This window comes from Notechis scutatus, chromosome 2 (genome assembly GCF_049901735.1).
Source record: "Notechis scutatus isolate UNSWTSFEM ecotype Mainland chromosome 2, rNotScu1.2, whole genome shotgun sequence".
Taxonomy (NCBI): Eukaryota; Metazoa; Chordata; class Lepidosauria; order Squamata; family Elapidae; genus Notechis; species Notechis scutatus.
This window is the reverse complement of record NC_142010.1, coordinates 228375662-228394028: the sequence shown is the minus strand read 5'-3', so window position 1 is coordinate 228394028 and position 18367 is coordinate 228375662. Positions and strand designations below refer to the sequence as shown.

At 36.6% G+C, this 18367-nt stretch overlaps 1 long non-coding RNA gene across 1 annotated transcript in view; it reads right to left on the bottom strand.

Annotated features, from left to right (window-relative positions):
- The window catches only part of LOC148132536 (uncharacterized), a 130395-nt gene extending 119273 nt beyond the window's left edge, over positions 1–11122 (bottom strand). Inside the window, exon 1 of the long non-coding RNA XR_015748136.1 lies at positions 11061–11122. This is a non-coding gene — a long non-coding RNA (uncharacterized LOC148132536). The remainder of the gene's footprint in view (positions 1–11060) is intronic.
- Between the last annotated feature and the right edge of the window lie 7245 nt (positions 11123–18367).

Below are 18367 nucleotides of genomic sequence, written 5' to 3'. Positions count from 1 at the left end.
AGAGAATAAGGAAAAAGAATAAGTTCTTTGCCTTGCCTTTACTATGGGACATATATAGTGATATGGGAAGATATGCAAAGAGATCAAGATGAACTACCTTACACTTTGAAAGAAAAATTGGGGACACAGTGCATAAAAGATAAATACATAGTCTTTTTGCAATGTACAGTGATTTAAGTAAACACCACTTCAGGAGGTCTCTCCTTTAAAAAGTTCAAATATGGCAACCTCCAAATCAATTTATTACATGATAATCATACAAGCAGACAATTCAAGGAGTGGATTCTTTTGTAAACTCAGTCTAATCCAGTTCACGTTTTCTTTCTCATTTTTTTCTTAATACCAAAGGAGGCAGGTCACATTCTAGGCTGTACAGAACATTGAGAAAGTGAGCACCCAGATAAGAGAAAGATTGCTGCAACTCAGCTGTTGTTTAATACAAACAACTCACATGACCAAACATTAAATGCCAGTTCCAAAGCACTTCCTTAAGTTGCATTGCCCCTACTTCTTTCTCTGATCCACCGATTGTAAACAAAGTAATAACTTACTTGGTAAGGCTTTTAAAAGCACCTTACAATTGGGTGACATTGCTAGCACTTGTTATTTTGGCTTGTTTGAACAGCAAATATTTATCTTCCATTTTTGTTTTTGTTTTAAAAAGTAGGAGGTAGAGATATGGCAAATGCTGTATGGTAACAGTATGTTTATATAATAATGTCCTCTTCATTTAGTGGAATATTAAGTTCAGATCTAAAGTGCTAAGTTATTCCAGAAATTATTTCAGGATGCTTTGGTGGGTTCGGTAATCAGCTGACTTGCAGGGCAAGGTTCTCTGGGTGGGAATGATGTGTGGTTTTCTGCCTGGAAATGGTAACTTAGCAAAGCAAGTCATTTTAAGTGGCATGTACTGCTCTACTGCTAGATGAAATTAATGTACCCAACGTCGGCGGCAACAAACGTACCGCATGGTAAAGCGGCAAACCTTCTTCGGGGGGTGATAGGAGCGGTTGTTTCTGAGAAAAATGCCAACCCTGAGAGAACTCAGGTAGCAGTATTTATTGAGAAAAACACAAGCAAAATACAGTCTGCATATTCAGAAAACAATGACCTCAACAGGAGATTACTTCACCAGCATGAGAACACACAATCTTGGAAAGTCCCAGATGTTACCTTGCTAGGATGAGATCATACAGCCACGGAAAGTCTCATGGGAAAGTTTGGAAAGTCCCATGAGAAAGCACAACTGTGTATCTTGTACCTTGAACTTTCACCCATTTTCCTATTCCTTCTAAACTGGCAGAATCAAAACAGAATGAGGCACTCTGAGCAAAGATACTCCTACCCCACCAAGAATGCCCACATCTTCCTAGACTTACTGCTAGTTATACAAAGGCCTTACAGAAAATGATAAAATGATTAATAAATTATATTACCACACCCAAGCAGTCATTGTACTATTTTACTTGGTGGCAGGTGTCTGCAATGTAATAATACTTATTTCTTTATCTTTTAGTATTTCCTTCTTACAGGCAGCACATGCTCTTGTACTATTATGATAATATTTCATAGTTTCCCACTTGGACTCAACACTTGTGTTGATTCACTACTGTGGATTATTCACCACTTGATGAATGACTGCTGAATGTATGGACTGACTGAAAAGCATTAGATCCATTGATATACTGAATGCAAGAATGTTGAGGACATATTTATACAGCCATCAATCTTACCCAAAGCTCCTGTGGGTGCCACACAACCTAGTGTCTCAGTTGTTGTTTCTGTGCTCAGATTTAATATTAGCCATCAATGTAGAAATAGTTTTTCTTCTTCTGGATGTTTTAGTCTTTATTCCTGCAATTTCCCAGTTCTTCCATCCATACCAGTGGTGGGATTCAATTTTTTTTTTTTTTTGCTACCGGTTCTGTAGATGTGGCTTGGTGGGCGTGGCAGGGTAAGGATACTGTAAAATCTGCAGTCAGAAATGATATTTGCCAATTCTCCAAACTACTCAAAATTTCCGCTACTGGTTCTCCAGAACTGGTCAGAACCTGCTGAATGCCACCTTTGATCCATACCTTTTTGAAATCAGACAGTCATTTAATAGCAGTGGCTCAGTGGCTAAAACACTGAGCTTGTTGATTAGAAAGGTCAGCAATTCAGCAGTTTCAATCCCTAGCACTACGTAATGGAGTGAGCTCCCATTACTTGCCCCAGCTTCTGCCAACATAGCAGTTCCAAAGCATGTAAACATGCAAGTAGAAAAATAGGGATCACTTTGGTGGGAAGGTAACAGCGTTCTGTATGCTTTCGGTGTTTAGTCATGCCAGCTACATGACCCAGAGATGTATTTGGACAGTGCTGGCTCTTCGGCTTTGTAACAGGGATGAGCACTGCTCCTTAGAGCTGGAAAAGACTAGCATGTATGTGCGAGGGGAACTCTTACTGTTACAACTTAACTATTCATACAAAATCACAGTTGTGCATACATTCAAGAGAATGGAGAGCATATCATTAAAGCAGCCATATAAATTTCAAGATTCACATGACAGCTTCAAGACCTTATGGTGGCCATTCCTAAATGCACATGTATTCTCTTCATCCTTTAGTACAATATCTGTTAGATTTAATGCATTACAGCTTATGAGGTTTTATGAGAGATTTCAACAATATTTTGTCTGATCTGTGATGATCTGTTTACATCCATAAGGTTTGCATCATAAAATCATGAACATCCATGGATCACTCAGTCTATTGACAATGTGTTGTGATAGGTGGACAATATTTGGTTGAGAACTGAATTTATCTGTTTTATCTAGACCAAAAAAGATAGGACAATGGTACAAAATGACTGAGATCCCATTATGGTTTGGAGAAGGTTATGACTGTTTGGGGCAGATGTTTGAATTTTATTTTGTTTTTGTTTTTGTTTTTATTGTATCGAGTCTGTTCTAGGGCTACAATAACCCCTGTGTGTCCCTGGAGGAAGAAACAGTGACATTTTTGAATAATTGTTGCAACTGAAGCCTCTGTATCAGACATCATCATTTTATTGTCATGGAGGCTTGCTTTGGATGTCACTGAAATATGCGTGCACACACAAACACATGAAGCTTCCATGTTTACTATTTTCAGTTTTATGGGGGGAAAATACTCAGTCTCACCTTTCTCAGACTAGAGAAAGAAATCTAGAGCCCTAGCTACATTCAGATGCTTAAGGCATCTATTTTACTTTGATCTGAGAGTGGTTTCACTTTGTGAAATGAATCAAGGAATTAAAAGACTAGTCTTTGCAGTCTTCTGAATGGGTTGTCCAACCTTATGGATTATATTTTGGTCAATCCAGAAGAGCAAGTATACACAGTATTTTCACCTCAAATGGACCGAGGACTGAAACAGTATTCAGGAGCAGCAAAAGTGGAAGCATGATTCTTTCTTCTTTTTTATAAGTAGTATACTTGCACAGAAGCAAAAATAGCTACAAAAGCAATGATAAAGTACAATAAGAAAAGAAAAAAGAAAAAGCGAGGATTAATATATTACATGCAGACAGAATCTTCAGTTATAGAAGTCGTTGATTATTAATATGGACTCCATAATTTACACAGTCTGTGTAATGGTAAAATTAAATTACTGAGAACTCAGTGGGACCCCGAACAGCTTAGCAGGTTTGGGACATGAACTTATTTATGACTATACAATTTTGCATAAAAACTATGTGAAACAATAGCTTCTGCAGAACTGATAAACAATGGTTTTGACTTCCTGACAAGCTTCTAGTATCTATGAATAACAGTTTCCACAAGATATCCTGCTGAGTCAGAGTTAGGCTGAAGAATTCTTTCCTCAAGATGGAATCAACATTTGGAGTTTATTATACTTAATGGGTGGTGGTGAAAAGATAGAACTTCTCTATTTTGCATTTGTCTTTTGTTGAACCTTCACTAGTCAATATTCTGACACTGGAGAAAGGCAGCAACTGCACGAAAAGTGTAGAGAGAACTCAGTTAATTTAAATAAATTCAAATATCTAGAACAGTGGTCACCAACTGGTGGGCTGCAGCATACTGATGGTCCATGAGAACATTTTGGTGGTCCACAGAGAAATGTCACCCCCAGAGCACCCCCCAAAACAATTAAACCAGGCTACATGGGAACACAAGTCTGCACCACCCACATGACCCTCGGGAACACAAGGCTTGCATAGGAACAACACGAAGTAATGAGGGAAGGGGGCAAAAGGGCAGATGGGGGATAACTTGCTGGGCTGCTTCTTTCTGCTTCTTTCTTCTTCTGCTTTTGGCTGCACACAAAGAAAGCAGCAAAAGTCTTTCTCTCCCCCAAACTCCACCAGAAATGAGTCTTTGGGACCCTACAAGGCATCCTGCTCCAAGAGGCTATGCTGGCAAAGACTCATTTCTGGCAGAGTTTGGGGGTAGAGAAAGAAAGACTTCTGCTACTTCTGCTGCTTTCCTTGCATGAAGCCAAAGGTCTCTCTCTCACCCTCTGAAAAAGGAGCTGAAAATGGTATCCTGTGATCCCAAATAAAGAACGATCGACCAGTAGGAAAATGGGGTGTGGAATTTTCCTGCAGAATTTTTTGGGGATTTTCCCAAGGTGTCTGCAGAAAATCCCACAAAAAATCTGCAGAAAAATCCCCCACCCTGTTTTCCTACCGATTGCAGAATACACCCCCCTCTCTCTCCCCCACCCCTGAGAACGGAGCTGAAATGCAGATTAGTAATGTGTCTGCCTTGGAGGGGTGGGGAGGTGAGGGACCTGTCTCTCTCTCTCTCTGTGTGTGTGTGTGTGTGTGTGTGTGTGAGAGAGAGAGAGAGAGAGAGAGAGAGAACACCACCAGCCCTCTGAGGTTAGATCATCTTTCTCTCTTTCTCTCTCTCTCTCTCTTCTCTCTCTCTCTCTCTCTCTCTCTCTCTCCACCACCAATGTCAACAAGCCACCTCACAAAATTCAGTGGTTCATATTAGTGATCCATATTGCAGGATCTCTCTCTCTCTCTCTCTCTCTCTCTCTCTCTCTCTCTCTCTCTCTCTCTCTCTCTCACACCACATGTCAGCAAGCCACCCTCAGTCAAAATTCATATTAGTGGTTCCTGCGATTTAAAATTATGAGTTTGGTGGTCCCGGGAGTGCAAAAGGTTGGTGACCCTGATCTAGAAGAACCAGTGTGGTCTAGTGATTAAGACACCAAGTTAGAAATTGGAAGACTGTGAGTTTTAGTCCTGTCTTAGCCATGAAAGCCAGCAAGTGACCTTTAACCAATCACTGTCTCTCAGCCCAACGCACCTCAACAAGGTTGTTGTTGTGGGGAAAAGTAGGAGGAGAAAGAAGTATTAGATATGTTTGCCATTTTGTGTTGTTTATAAAAAATAATAAATGTGGGATATAAATAAATAAATAAAACAAAACCAGATGGATTATATCTTACAGTACTGAAAGAACTAGCAGAAGTGATCACAGAAACTGCAGTAATCTTTGGCTAATAAAATTCCACTAGAATAGAGGAAAACTAATGCTATCCCCATCTTCAAAAAGAGGAGAAAAAGAAAAAGAAAGAACTAGGAAACTAAGGGCCTATCAGTTTGACATCTATAATGGGCAAAATCCTTTAACAAAGTTGCTGGGAGTCAGCATAAACTGTACATTTTAATAAATAGTAATATAGTGCTCAAACAGCATATCTGTGAGCACTTGGATAAGTATGTTACAATAAATAGAAACTAGCATGGGATTTTCTTAAACAAATCATCCTAAACTAATTTTATTACCTTTGATAAAGTTGCTATCTTATTACATTTGGAGAAAGACACAGATATAGTATACCTGAACCTCTGTAAAGTCTTTGACAGAATCTTTCATGAAATTCTCCTTAATAAAATTGGCAAAATGTGGGCTAATTGATGCTCCTGTTAGATGGATTAATAATTGACTAGATGATCATATCCAATTTTAAGATGGGAAGGATATGCTGAGTACGATGTCATGAGGCTTTTCTCTTTTTTATCAGAGAATTGGGTGAGGGAATTGAGGGGATGCTTATAAAGTTTGCAGATGACACAAAACTAGGCAAGGTAGATAATACCTCAGGTGAAAATGAGAAGATTCCAAAAGACTAAGACTGGCTTGAGCACTGGGCTGAAACAAATAAGATAGAAATGTAAAGTTCTTCATCTGAGTAAAAAATACAATAAAAGCATAAGTGTAGAGTTGGGGAGAGCTGGCTTGGCAGTAACACATACAAAAGGAATCTGTGTGTCCTTATTGACTACAAGTTAAACATCAGCTAACATATAATGCAGTTGCTAAAAAAGCAAATGCTGTAAGTGCCTCATAAGAAGTAATTTTTCTACTCTGTTCACTTAGAATACTAAGTCCAGTTCTGAGCAGCACAGTTTAAAAGGATAATGACAAGTTGTAAAGAGTTCAAAGGAGGGCTAAGATAATCACAAGGGATGAAGAGCAGTTAAAGGATCTAGGTATGTTTACCCTTAGAGAAGGGACAACTGTCCTCAAATATCAGACTGTCACACAGAAGTGCAAATTAGTTGGTTAAATCAAGGAACTACAGACTAATAATCAGAAGTCACTTCCTGATCATACAAACTGCCTACCAATGAAACACACTGTCAACATAACAGAACAACAGAATAACAGAGTTGGAAGAGGACCTTGAATGTCTTCTAGTCCAATTATCTGCTCAAGCAGGAAACCTTATACCATTTCAGAAGAGTGGCTGTCCAATCTCTTCTTAAAAGAGTCCCTTCAGTGATGGAGCACCCACAAGATCTGAAAGCAAACCGTTCCACTGCTTGATTGTTCTGTCAAGAAATTTCTCCTTATTTGTAGGTTGGTTCTCTGTGAATTCTCATTTGCTGGAAACTGTTGGACAGTTGTCTGTCACAGATGCTGTAGTATATATTGTATTGATCAAGGAGGAGCAAAATAAATTCTAAAGTCCCTTCCAATTCTGTAACTCTATGAAGAGAAATAGAAATGAAAAAGATGCTTTAGCTGAAGTTTAGGCTCAAAATTTTCCTGAAGTTCATGCCTAGTTTAATTTATATTATAGAGACACTTTTGTAATATGCAAAATAAAGTTTATATTTATGTGTTTGCATTGTGCGTGAATCCATATATTATTGACTTGTTAGACATTAGATTCCCTAGTCTCATTCAATCTTCATCTTAAGAAGACAAATATTTCTAAATATATTAGGGAAATGATTCCGATAAAAACACATGTGGGTTCTGCAGTATAATTTATATTATCTAGGACAAATATCCAAGGTGTTGTATTCAGTACATAGATAAAATAATAACTGATCTATTTACAGTTTTTTAGTGATTGCAATCCTGATATCTCACCAACTATGAGAATCTGTTGTAAAACATTTTAGTTCATATAATTACAATTTATCTGCTTTGACAGTAATCAAAAGAATAGCTTTTGTCAATGTATTGCCTTTTAGATGGTTTGAAGATAACTCTTAAAATCCCCAGCTAGACTTTACATGTCTGTCACTGAATATTATGTTCCAATCCACTTGGGAGACATTGAATATAGAATAGCTGTAGCTGGAGTTCCAGAAATAGTGAAAAATTAAAATATGACTTTTGGATTCATAAATTGGACACTTAACAGGTAACCTAGAACAATGTTTCTCAACCTCAGTAACTTAAGATGTATGGACATCAACTCTCAGCATTCCATAGTCAGAATGCTGCGTGTGAAATTCTGGAAGTTGGAAGACTCACATCCTAAAGTCACTAAGGTTGAGAAATATTGACTTGGAGGATACACGAAATAAAACTAATGCCACCCATGAAAATAGTCTGTCTTTAAAAAGTTGACATAGGCTACTGCATCATACTGTATGTTACCTCAGCAGAAGCAAATACAATTCCAAAATTTTTGATTTTAGATTTACAACATCATTTTAGAACCCTTTTAAAAAAATCAGTTACTTGTAGAGTTTGCACCTGAAAAATAGTTCATACATTTTAAACTGACAAGTAAAAACAAATAATGGTCTTTATAACTGTAATTATACAGAGTGGTATAACAGAGATCTAAAAACTGTGTACTGAAAATGTGAATAAAAATATTCCATTAAAAGGATCCATCTATTTAACAGAACTCCATGATTCACTCTGCAGACAAATCTAACTCTTAGCAAAATGATGACGTAAGTTATGAGACTCTACTATATTACAGCTCAGTCTCAAAGTTTTCTGTCACACTCACAAATTTCACTACATTTAATGAATCTATCTAAAAAAAAAACCTTGCAAAAGTAGCAGATATTTTAATCTGCTTAAAAATCTGTGTCTGAATTCCATTCTTCCAATATTGTCTTCCAAATATACAACAGGCCATATGATGAAAGACAATTATTATAATTCAAGAGATTAATGCATATGTAATTTTTTTCTAAGCTCTTTATCTATTTTCACATACAGGGATGACTGTGAGTGGCTGATTTAAAAAGTCAAGGTGTACACCATCCTAATAAGATTTAGGCTTAACATGAGCAATTTTTATGGAGCTTAGAGACACTTTTTTTCTTTTGATAAGAAAAGTCCTGATACTAAAGAAGGGTTGTGATGCACTGACATCACTATAGCTGGTAGAATTGGTAGTTTTCAGGGATCTTTTAAGCTGGAATCAGATTAAGCACATATAAAAGCTTACACAGCCACTTTTAACTATCCCCCCCCCCCCCAATCTCCCTAAAATAATGTTTTTAAAGGTTGAAAAAAGTTCAAGGGATGAATTACGCTTCTAGGAAATGAAAGACAAAAATGAAAGAAGTTCATCAAGAAGCAGATTGTACATAAACTTAATTCTATCATTATCCAATGCTGATAATTGCATTTGCATTAAGCCACAGGGTCTGATACAAGTATGCATGATGTTTACGTTTTAGAAGATAAAACACGCTGGAAATTGACCTAAAATGCTCAATATGTTCTGGTTACATAGTATCATTAATATTGGCAATCAAAGTGCACATAGAGAATTCATGGATATCACTTTCACATCTTATATTCAGATCACATGGAGTGTCTTCCTAAATATTACCAAGTTCTATACTATTGTGGGTGCTTTCTGAAAACTTGAATAAAACTTGAATGCAATTCAAATATTATATACTATATGTTGTCCCACATTAGGTAGAATTTCTTTGTGGTATTTTTCAAGGCTCTCTTGCAGTTATAAAAATAAATAAATTAAATCATTTTAAGGTTGATCTTTCACATAAGAACAACTATTCCTTTGGGATGTCAACCTGAACCTGTATAATTCATTGCCTAGTGTCCAATACTAAGGCTTCCTTTCCTTGGGGGAGGGGATTCAATTTCAACCTTTCAAACAGCCCAGTTTCATCCATCTTTTGTTTTCTATTGGTGGCACTCCTGCTGATGTTAGTAGTAGTGGTAAGAAAGCTTTAACTTTAATAAAGTTAGGAAAAAACTGAAAAAAGTACATGAGGGTGGCTGGAAGAGGAAGCCTTCCAATTATTTCAGAGGTAGCTTTTGCTAAGAAATAATTTCTCCTTCCCCAATACAGTCAGTTCCTTTAAAATTGCCAGTTTGATTTTTTTAGGTTGTCACAACACTGTTGTATTCAGCACCCATAGTGCCCTGACACAAAACCACAGCTGGGTGTGTTCCTCCCTGCACTAGCCACAGAACAGGGAAGCTATTTATTTCGGATGCAACCTTCTGCTCTATGACTCAGTTTTCAACTGGAAAACTGGCCACAGCCTTCTAGAAGATCTGAACTGTTGGCATCTTCCCTAGTTTTCCCTAGCATACCTCCCACTTTTCTCAAACCCAGGCTCTCTTTCCTTTCCTGAACGCACACAGACACACAGTGTTTAATAATAGCCATTGTTACACACAATAACCTTGAAAGTCTAGAAGAAAGGGCATTGCTGTGCTATAATGAGTGTTTGGTGCTATAGCAGGTGGGAAAGGCTTTGGGGATCTGGACAGATTAGGTGGAAAGAGGGCTCTAGCAGATGTTGAAGCTGGATGATGTATTGCTGTTCACTCTGGGATTCAGACAATACCAGCTCAAATGTAGAACAAGGAAAAGAGCAAAAATTGGATTCCTCTCATTCAAACTATGCCAGATACCACACCTACTTGAAATAAAATGTTTTGGAGGAGCAGAAGAGGAGGAAGTACTTATCTTTGAGGTTCATTTCTATAAATTTGGCAAATGCAATGGTTTTTTTTATGATTGATGCGGCTTTGTTTGTTTTCCTTAATATTGCTGCATACCCTTACAGTTACTGCTGAATTGCCTTTAGAAGGGTGAGGTAGGTAGGTAGGGTGTTTTTTATTGTTTGTATAATGGCTTTTTATTTTTTTTATTGCCACCAGAGTCACTGAAAATAAGTGGGTACTTATACAAATTTTCTTAAATAAATAATTAGAGGACGTCTTCTTTTTCTCCAATTTTTGCTTTTACCGAAGTTTCCACCTCTCTTCCAAAGATTAGATAAATCTTATTGCTCTCTCCTAAAATTATTTTTATGGTTTATTTTTCTGTATGGTTGATTTATGATAGTTTGCTAATCCCAGAAACAAAGCATAGCCTCTGAATGTTATCAATAGATTAGATACATAATTCTCAAAAGATTGAACAACAAGAAATTTTAAAGAAGCTCTGACTTATTTAATGTTTTTCTAAGAAATGCAGGCACTATCAATAGTTACTACCATCTAACTACTATCACAAATTTAAGTAATTCAGATAATTATTGCGCATTTTTTGTTTAAAAAGGAAAATAGATATTAGAAGGTTGTATCAAATGAGTATATGATAATAAGGCTTGAAATGATGCAAAAAGTCTCAAATTACAGAAAAGAGTTTCATGAGAATAAGTTGCATTGAATACTCAATCAAGTAGAGAGTAAAGATAAATATATTAATAAGTTATATGTATACAAATCAACCTACATTTTAACAGGATCACACCATTGCTGAAGGCAAAAGAAAAGTTGCAGTTTTGATTTCCTTCTACTCACCTCATCTTCAGGCCTAGATTTTGAAGAAACTCAGATTTGCAATTATGAAACTCAGATTTGCAATTATGAAACAGATATATACAGAGACACTCCCCTTTGTCTCCCTTATCCCACACAGTTACAAAGCAGCTTCTCTCAGATGCACTAGCTATTCAGATTTGAAAGGAGAATCTAAGAAGAATATTGCTGAAATGGCAAAAGGTTCTTGATTCTGTGACAGCTAGCCGGATGTCTCTGGAAAACCTACTACTGTAATGAGAACCGAGGCTCTCTTATTGTTTTCCTAGTATCAAGTATTGAAAAGCATGCTGTCTTTGAACTGTTTACTATGACTAATTACTATTAATAGACTCATCCTTGATGAATCTTTTAAAACTCCTCTGGAAGTCCTATCAGCGGTAGTTTATTATTCCTTAAAACAACCTTCAGCTACAGTCTCCTGAAGTGCTTTCTTAATTTTCTGGCACTGGACTCAATAGAGTAAAAGACAGAAAACTTTTTTAAAAGAGAGACCTTCCAATCTGTGTTTTTGCCCCAGCAATCTGGAAGAACTTTGGATGTTGCAGTTGCTATGGCACAGGATATATACATACCTTCATGTGCCAGAATTCAACTGCTAATGGTTGTGCAAAAAAATAAAGCTGTAAAGGAAATCAGCCTGAAGTCATAGCAGTCTGCATGTGCAGTCAAGGGCAAAGCAAAATATAAGAATGTTCACAGTTTTTAACAATGTACAGCCTTAGCTGACCACATTTTTATGCATAATAAGGAGGGAGCAATTTCAGAAGGGAACTGCTAACTGAGAGCAACAACCAATGTGCATAAAATGCCATCTTTGAGGATTATGGGGCATAAGGAGCTTTGCACAAAGCATTTCTGAGCCCTTTTTAAGCTGCAGTAACATATTGGGCATGTTCTGTGTCCTTAGATGGTCACATTAAGCAAGTTAATGTGCTCTGCCCTTAAAACTCATAAAACTGATCCTTCTGCTTTAATCTCTGCTCTCAGCTATCTGTAGCACTTCATCAAACAGCTTCCTGTGCTCTCTTCTTCTCTATTCTGAGAAAACCTGGATTAGAAAAACTTCAAGGAGACCCATCAGAACAAGTCAAGCAAGCACAACCAAGATGTTTCAAGATGAATTCCTGTAAATAAATGTAGTTTCTTCACCGCACATTTTATAAAACTGCACACTATAAATATAAGCTAAAGACAGGATCAGCTTCTAAGTTGAACCATTAATTGTGCTTTTGTTAATAAAAAAGATAAGTCCTAACTTCAACAATTCTCATTCTTAATTGTAAGATTTAGAGTAATAAATCTGAAGTAGAACTTTAGAATAAATATAAAATAAATAAAAGACTTGTATAACAATATGATGCATCATTAGTTCAGGTTTTTGGCAGATGCACTATAATGGTTAAAATCATGTCATATAAAAGTTTTGTTTTGTTTGTATCTTATATTTTCTTTTTATGTAGAGCTGTCTCCAAAACCACTATGATGCATTGATACCTTATCTCTTCTGAAGGTCCTACCTGATAATGTGTATCAGTACTCATTATCTCTCACATGGGTACAGAATGCTAGTTAAGCTCTTGGAACATGGTAGGGGGGAGAAATAAAAAATGAAATTTTGTAAAAATTTGATTCTGCAGTAGAACCAATACTTCTTTCAGGATTCCAGAAAAGTCATGAAAATGTGCAGACATACAGTAAACATCTGAGAGAAATTGTATTATGATCAGAGTTAATAAGAATAAAAATGATTCAAGAAGGGAGATGAATTTAAGACAGCCTTTGGATAATCAACAGAATGGTACCTGAGTTTTAGAAAAATGTTCCAGTCTCTCATAATTTGATGAACCAATAGAGGTTAGGGGATAGCACAGTTCAATTTAGAGTTATGAGATCTGCACTCATCCTTTTGACTTTCTGTAGAGACGTGAAAACCTGGTTCCGCCAGCTGACCTGGGACCCCAATTGCAGTGCATTATTCTGAAAGTGGCTACTGGATTAGGAAAGACCCCACCATTTTCTGTGTACATGTTCCCCACATCCCCATCTTTTAACAGTATTTATTGCTGTTTTTTTTTCTTTATTATTTTAATGTATTAATTTTAATGGTTTTAAGCCACCCAGAGTCATCTCTGGATAAGACGGGGAATACATAAATTTAATAAACAAAATAAATAAATAAATAAATAAAGCAGGGTTGAATGAGACACTGAGGTTGAAATAGAAAGAAAGAAAGATTAAAGAGAACAATGGAAAACACAAAAAAATATAAGAAAAATAAATGCATGGGCTCAAGCAGTATTTCAGCTTTTGCTAATTATTGCTCATGTTAATTTTGTTGTAGTTCAGCAAAATTTGATCCCAAACACAATTAGAACTCATCTTAAAGTTATCATTGTTTATTTGTATTCTAAATTCTGTCTTCATTAGTTTATCTATAGAAGAATCTATCAATTTCAGTTTTTTTTTTGATATTTTTCTTTTATTTCCATTTTAAATATGTTTTATGTTATTCAATATTACTTTAAGGTTTTAATTGGCTTAAGCCTTAACAAAAAGTCATTTACATCCATGCCCTATGTTTAGACAGTTTGCAAGCAAATCTAACAAAAAAAATATTCCTTCTTTTGTACTACTACTACTATTAATGACCACATTTGTATGCCCCTTTCCTTAAACAATAAATATTTTGGTAAAGATATGCACAAAATAATAAAGAAACATTTTGTTTTTGACCTGAGGTTCTAACCAACCATTTTGGAGCAGTCTCGGTTTGGCAGAAATTAAACTTTGATAGTTTTGTTTGTTGTGGCTTTCAAATGAAAGAAAATCCTGATAAGCTGAGTTGGGCAAGGCTACTGTGCATTGTCCTTTCTCTACCCCCAGCAGATCTAACTCCCGCTAGCCCCAGCTGCACCCTCAATGTTGATTGCCAGAACATTCCTTCCTCCTTCTCTCCTCCCATCCATAATGATTTATCTCCCTCTTCATCTATCTTAATATTCCCATATACTACACTTGATCTTAGGCAAAAGGTCAAAAAGGACTCCTAATTTTCCCAGTGCCTTCCCTCCTTTCATGACTGCCACTGATGATACCCAAAAAATAATATATCCCAGTAATCTGTCTTCTGACCTAAACAACCCTCTGTCCGTCTGTTATATAAGTCACTTCTACCAATTTTCCTCATTCACCTTTAAATAACTTTTTTTTTCCCTTGGGGCAATTATGAACTGGTCTATGCCCAGAACAAAACAGAGCTGTTTCAGTTTATGTTCAAGCCAAACTATTTTTCAGGCATAAAAGTCTGGAAACTAGCTGTCCTATATACCGAAAGGTTTGTCCATATAACATTTTTCACATTGCTATTTTTCGTGTGCATTCAAAAGACTGGATAAAAAAGAGAAGAAAAGTTTGAAAAGATAACTATGTTTTGGCTTATATTGTACAAACCAATATATAATACAAACCAATCCATGCACAGAGCAGACATCCAGCTATAGGGAACAGGATTTTCATTCAAACAGGCAAACTTTTTGCTTTTCCAAATCTACTTCAGATTCTTAACCATCCAGAAAAAACAATTGGTTACACCGGGGCATGAGAGATAAAATCAATTATGTTGTAAGTTGACAGACATAACTAAATTCAACCAAATAACTTAATGTGACAACAGTTTGGATATTGGCCAGAAGATAAGAGTGAGAGAGAAATGGAAAGCAAGGAAGAAAAGACAAGGTTTAATATACTTTATGCTATACTAAATATTGTATTGCTTTCTGGGACAACTAGTATTAGTTTTTAACAGAATTTTAAAAAGACAATCTGTTACAGTCTTGAATACCGTTTCAAGGATTCTGTCACTTCTCAAGTCTTACCAAAGGTTCTATCTGGAAGTTGCAAGGCTCAGATACACTGAATTAATGAGATCCCATTTAACCAATGTTGAAACATCACCAGCAACAGTCCAATCTCCTATTAATCTTTCCAGATATGTCATAGCTGTCTTATCCAGAACACTGAAAAGGAATCCATTCCTTATTGATTTTTGAGGTTTTATTTTAGAAAAGCAGATGAATTTAGCACTAAAGAATATAATGGTGAAGGCTGTACTTTCAAGCATTGCATATCAAATGTTGTATATGATGCAAAGAACAAGGCCGATTAAGCCCCTTGAAAGAAAATTACCCATCATGCCACAGAGCGGACAAAACAGCTGTAGTTAAATTCCACAGGGACTCTGTTACCATGGGGAAATGATGTTAGTTCAAGTTAATGGAAGCCATATTATAGCAGTAAATTATTTTACTGCTAGACTAAGAAGGCCACGGTCAAACAATTGCTTTTCAAATCTACTGAGACCACATTAATAAAGCCATTATCTGAGTACAACAATTTCAAATATGCTCTACAGGGATTCAAGTTTAATGATTTCAGCATCTAGTGAAGGCCCACTTACAACATTATTCTGAACATCACGGTAAATATATATATATATATCCTGTTCAGGTCCCATTGCTAGGTCTCCCTTATTGATTATTCTGGAAGATACAGACCAATGACTCCTTTCCAAACTATTGATATCTAAGTAACTGAAACAGGCTACAGTGTTATATGCATCCATTTTTTCGTAGCTAAAATATTACAGAATCTGAATAGAGTTTTTAAAAGTGAATGGAAATTATTTGAACACAGAAGTAGAGTTTTAGAAATGGGGGATTGGCTATTCAACTATAAGTATGAGGCCTGTTTGAAAGTACGTCTGTCTGTCAAATCCACCTTGGTTATGGTTTAAAAAAAGATGTTTGTTTGCCTGAACAAACAAAATTTGATACCAACATAATTGTCATGATTCAAAAACCTCCCAGGAAAGATGGGCACCTCTACTACCTTGTCTGAAAGCCTGTCCTTTCTTTTCCTTGTGGGGTTCAAATATGGAAGATTACATGAAAAAAAGTTGATATCTTATGTACTCATTTTGCCATTCTATTCAGATAGCTGTTACAACATTCAAAGAGGTAAAACTTAGGGCAGTTACCTGGTGGAATTTCTTAATATATATGCTTGATGTTGATAAGGAATCTTTATTTTAAAAACAGTAGACTTCCATGGATATATCAGGATAATTTCTATAGATCTGGTATTTTCCAGGACACATCCTGGAAAAACATAAGGAAATGAGTGTTTATCCTGAAATGGTTGCAGCTTTATAACATTGAAATAGCCATTAGCTGCTTCCTTTTTTTATTCACCAAAAGTAAATGGGAGGGTGAGCTGTGAAATGAGGAAGGAGAGAGTCACTCAGACCTTTCCATCTTCTGATCTCAGATTGTAAAATGAAGGTTCTGTGATTAGCAATTTGACAACTGAAAAAGTGGGGGGAGGAGAAGAGGAAATAGGAAAAGCTACCCATGAAGAAAAACATCATGGGAATGCTGAGACAAGGTGCTAATTTGAAAGCATGATAAAGCCCATGTGCCAGAGCCCATTGTTTAAAATCTACCAAACTGTAATGCCAATGGCTGATATGAAACACTGCATTTTGGAAGATATAAGATAATCAGAACCTATGGAACAGTGGTGGGATTCAATTTTTTTTACTACCGGTTCTGTGGGCGTGGCTTGGTGGGCGCGGCATGGGGCTTAGTGGTATGGCAGGGGAAGGATACTGCAAAATCTCCATTGCCTCCCCACCCCACTTACCTGCTTTCCAGCTCCGTTCTCCTGTGCAGGGCAACCAAAGAAGATCCAGCCAATCAGCTGGGACTCGGGAGGCAGAAAATAGATGGGGGTGGGGACAATGAGAGGTGGTATTTACTGGTTCCCTGAACTACTCAAAATTTCTGCTACTGGTTCTCCAAAACTGGTCAGAACCTGCTGAATACCACTTCTGCTATGGAGTAAATTAAGTCAGAAGGCTGCCACTCTATTGATTGAATTATAATTTGTTGTAGTAATTATGATACCAGGCTAGAAATCAGAAACTTATAAGTCTCCTATTAGGCACAAGACCTTGGGTCATTCTCAGCCCTAAGAAGAAGCTAATGGTAAAGAACTTCCAAAATCTTGTCAGAAATAGCTTGTGCGGAATAGCATTGAGGATATACTGCTGCAGAGCAGAAAGCTCAGAAATGAAAAGGTATGAAAAGTCCTTTCAACTAGTACTATGGCCTACTGTGGTGGCACAGTGGTTAGAATGCAGTACTGCAGGCTAGTTCTGCAGACTGACTGCTGGCTGCCAGCAGTTTGGCGGATCGAATCTCACCAGGCTCAAGGTTGACTCAGCCTTCCATCTTTCCGAGGCTGGTAAAATGAAGACCCAGATTGTTGGGGACAATATGCTGACTCTATAAACCGCTTAGAGAAGGCTGTGAAACACTGTGAAGTGGTATATATGGCTAAGTGCTATTGCTATTAGAAATTAAGCATTTTGACCCCAAGAATATTTTTTCTTAGCTTTAAATTGAATGAACTGAACATCTACGTATATGCCAATCACCAAGGAATCTTAGATATGTAACATCCTGGGACATTTTGTCACCAGCTACTTTTCTATTATAGACCTCAAGCATGAATGAATGACTCACGAAGAAGCAAAGCAACTACTATTATTACCATCCCACCTAACATTTAAATATAATTGAAATATTCCTGTCTCCTATAAGTATTTGCCTGGTGAGTTCCATCTGGGAAGTTCCAGATTTTAAACTTTGCAGCTGGTTGCAAACAACTGGACACAAGAATGTATTCAGTGCTACCCTTGGAATATAAATAGACTTAGAACTGAAATCAGGAAAAAAAAGTGAAGTCCTGCTTTTGAGAATTCTACAGGTACGACTTTAAACATCTTATTATGAAAATTCATTGAAATCAGTGGCATTTTGGACTAAGATATTCATAGGATTGCCCGGTATTATAGAACACACAACTTAAGTCCACAGTAAGTGTACAAGATTCCTGCTTGGTTTCCATCCTTTTAGGAATCCTTAAAAATATCTTCAACACGCCCAGATTCACAAATTATTATCAGCAATGCCATAAAGACTGTTTTTAATGTGATGCTTGATATTAAAATCCAATTTCTAGCCTACGCTTAATTGCTGTTAATTAATCAAACATACTATTCAATTATTGCTTTCAGCCTTCTGCAGATCTGCCATAGCCTCTAATTGAAAGCCCGGCTTTCTCCATTTCTCTTTTAATCCTTAATAGTGTTTTAATGTATTTGTAGAGTTCAGCTATATCAGTGTTACTAAAAGGGTTTGTTTCTTTTGAAGAAGAATTTTCCA